Here is a 4,081-nt window from a genome sequence, read left to right as displayed (position 1 = left end):
TGGTTCACTTTCTAAAAAGGCCATTTATTTCTCTCTAGAAAGATGTACAAATGAGCGTTCTTGCTCATTTTGCCTCCGAGAAATGAGCAAAAATGGGACGGAAAATATGGAATTTTAGCACAATCTTGCACCTAAGTGTGTGATATTCAAATTTCGCTTTCTGGGTCAAAACTATTCGAATTTCCTCATTAACGATGTCACGAGTGAATGGACTTTTCAATTCTCTATCCAACGATGCCAAAACGAATTCTGTGGCTCAAGTGGTTCTTGAGAAACCTCGAAAAAAGCAGTGTCATGTTCAAGTGGATTTTGCAACTCAAAAAAAAACCACGCAAACGTAAAACTTTTTGAATTGAAGCATTTTTTGAGAAAACTGCCATCATTTCGTTATCGATGGTTCACTTTCTAAAAAGGCCATTTACTTCTCTCTAGAATGATGTACAAATGAGCGTTCTTGCTCAAATGGTTCTTGAGAAACTTCGAATAAAGGCCATTTAGTTATCTCTGGAATGATGTAAAAACGAGCTGCTTAAAATTCTTGCTCATTTTGCTTTCGAGAAACATGCAAGACGGGACGGAAAACATGAAATCTTGCAATAATCTTGCGCCATCCTTGCACAAAATGACGATTATTTTTCTAATTTCATAGATAACAGAAGACTGTATTTTTTCTACATAACCCCCCCCCCCCTTACTTTAAAGCTGGATCCGCCCCTGCTGTCAGAACACTTCAGCCTCTTTCTCTACGAAAATTGAGCCCAATCGGTCACTTTTATTTCCGTCCAATTTTGTTTTGTCGCAAACTAGAAATCAAAAGTTGAAACCCCGCGGTCGAAGGTTTTCTCTTGAGGATAAAATATTCGCTTTGTCAATTTACAAGCAAAGCCGAAAAAGTTACCGATTCTTGTCTAAAATTTTTAGTTTACCATCTCGCAAAACACTTGTAAAGTAAAAATAAATAAAAGACACTTTTACATTTGTGAGAGTGTGATGAATAGTTTTTATTGTTGTGTTGTATTTATGTTCGTACATTCTCTTTTTTAAATATTGTTTAGTTTGTCCTATATTTGTATTATCACATTCTAAAAGTATTGAATGCACTGAATTAATTAATTCATTAGTTGTTACACTGAATTATTTGTTTATTTTCTTAAACCTTGATTCATAACGGGCTCATTTTGCTTTTTGATCAAAGGTTTGTTGTTTGTATAAAACCCTTTTCACAAGTTACTGGTACTTGGCGTTTCGCCTATTTATTTACTGCAATAAAAAATTGAAAATGCTTATGAAGCTTTTATTATCAACATATCCGAACACCAATCACTACCCAGTACTTTAATTGAGATTAGGAGCATGTTTATTTTCAATTTGATATATTTGTTTATAAAACAGAAACAAGTCTTGCCTCTGTACAAATATATCAAACTGAATATTAAACATATCTTAATTCCAATTTAAGTAATGGGTAGGCCGATAATAGCAAGGATGCAAACCCTGAACAATAGTAGCAGAGACGCAAACCCCGCAAGAAGGACGTGGCGCAGTTCTGTCTAGATTCATTATAGATGGCGGTAGGATAGACATTGTTTCCACATTGTGCGAGAGAGTTGGTAATCTATACTCGTCTTTATCTATGGTTCAGGGGCCCAAGAACAGGGAAGTTGAATTACTCCTCGCTTCAAAAGTTAATCAAGCAGCGACGGGAAATTCCGCGCTTCCCTTGAGAACCTCGAGTCCCTTTGGTGGCAAAAAATCAGCGCAATTGGGTGAAAGACTGAATTGAGCTGGATGCGCCCCTGCTCCATTGCCATCGTTGGCATGCACAGAACCGTACCCAAGAGAATTGGCTTCGAGCCCACTCGAGCTGCGCAAATCGGGTACCACAGACCCAACAAACACGTCATACGGGCACCTCTTCGAACCCATCGTCGAAATCTCGGTACCCACGGTTCTACCTGTCTCAGCTACCTACCTGGCTGCCCCTTCCACCGGCCGCATTCTCCAACTTTACCAGTTATTTCGGTCGCAACAGTTACCTGAGCCGAGCTCGACCACTTTCTTGTGTGTCCCAACCTTACGTCACGCGCAAGTTGCTAGAATATTGTCGCCCCCAATTCGCATCCAACATCCCACCCTCAAAGGGCGACCTCCAGCCTCAAACCCCCTTTTGGTGACCTCCCTACCGACCGGATTCGAGCCGGGCAAAGTGCGAATTTCCTTGGGGAATTCAAGGTGTGTATTCGCACTGGAATTCCTTCTAGTCGAGTAACTGTTGTGTGGCTGAACCATGGTGCTCACGAAGTGTTTGTGACGGATTAACTGCGGCTTTTCACTGGGTAGGTAGCAGGGGCGCGGGTGGTGGAGTTGGGGAAGGCTTCGCCTCAAATGATCCAAAAAACGCTCCTCCCAAGGGAGGGTTATTTGGAGGATTTGCTGCCGTTTGAAGCGGACTGTTAGGCTGGGCAAACAGTGAACCGTTTAGGGCTGAAACGCGCTGTTTGTCGCGAAAGTTCTTGATGGTGAGGGCGAAATGAGGCCGGTCGACCCCAATTGGCGATTGCCAGAAGTCGGTGTGTCAACACACTTCACGTTTGATTGGGCAAGGTTACTGTGGTTTTTTCTTCTCGCGATCGAAACCGCTCCTTTTCCATCAGTTTGGCCGAGGTTTATGTGCAATTGTTATGTTGACTGGCTTCAAACAGCGCGCATTTGGTCGCATCCAATGAGCGAAACAACGTGTGCACGAACGACGGCAAACGCATTAATTAATAAATGAACCAACTAGTAATGAGTAGAAAATGAGAAAACCGAGCGAAATGATTGCTGTTAGTCAGGCATCGGTCCTGGGCTTATACAACCTTTACGTAAAGCAATAATAATCACGTTGGCGCGAATATGGCATTCCATGCCACTTTCTTTTATTAAACAATATCCGAGCGCAAAATATGCAACGTTGCAACGCCGGGAGAAATGCACATACACTACAGCAATAATCGCCGATTTGGCCTCATAAACAAACCGATTGGTTTTCCTGGTGGCTGCAACAATTAAACGCCAGCCCGATCATTAATATCGCCTAATGATCATCCATCGGGTTCAAATGCGTTGAATCGAAGAAGAAATGGCGAAGAGAAAGCGCATCCAATCGACATGTAACTTGGTTGCGTTTGGTGATTTATGCCCGAGGAATGTTATCAGACGACACTGGCAAACAGGTGAAATTTCTGCTTTGAATGGCCGTCGAAAGAGCCGATAAAACAGCAGCAGCAGCACAAGAACCCCATTCAACGTCTCAATCCGGAGCCTTGATTGTTGCCAATTTACACGAAGCACTTAGTCGGACAAAAGCAATTAGTTGATTGTTTATTTAAAACTGTGACCTGTTGCGTATGTTTACTAATAGCAATTACCCGGTAGGCCAGGTCGGGTTCCCATGGTACCAGTTCCACGACATTTAATGAGCACTGGGCGTTTCGTGGCAAAAAACAACGAAAACAGTTCGTCGTTATTAAATGTCAGTTCTCCTCCGGACGTTTCGCAAGCACGAGTGACTTGCATCTTCAGAGGTGTATCACATCTGAACATGCAGGTCGCTCGCAGTGTTAAACACAGCCAGAAAATGAAATCGATCCTGAAGTGTTTTCAACTGCTTAAAGTGCCACTAATAGAAGTTGAAGATTAGATCGAGATATTTTCAGTCCTGGTGGCATCCAGTTGGCGCAAAGACACTTTTTCACTTTTTGCCCCGTTCCAACCGGAAACATTTTTAGCCGCGCATGCATCAATTTGGAACATAGCAGCGCGCAAGTTATGCTACGCCCCCCTTAACCGCAATGGGTGCGAGTGAGTTAACCGATGCCAACTGCGTTCCTGAATGGGAAAACCGGACTTTCAAAAGGGAAATACTTTCGAGGCCATTCCTTGAAACTAATGGGTTTTTCGGGTTTTTAGAACGTCGTTCGGTAGAATTTCTTTATAGAAATTTTGCAAGCACGAGTGGCTTGCATCTTCAGAAGTGGTTTGCTTGAACGCTTACACTGTTCTCATCAGAACCCGCGTTCAGTTCTTCCGCAGAACTGAA

Source organism: Dendroctonus ponderosae, unplaced genomic scaffold, assembly GCF_020466585.1.
Source record: "Dendroctonus ponderosae isolate FM_Combo_2020 unplaced genomic scaffold, Dpon_F_20191213v2 Dpon_F_20191213_4, whole genome shotgun sequence".
Taxonomy (NCBI): Eukaryota; Metazoa; Arthropoda; class Insecta; order Coleoptera; family Curculionidae; genus Dendroctonus; species Dendroctonus ponderosae.
This window is presented reverse-complemented; position numbering follows the sequence as displayed.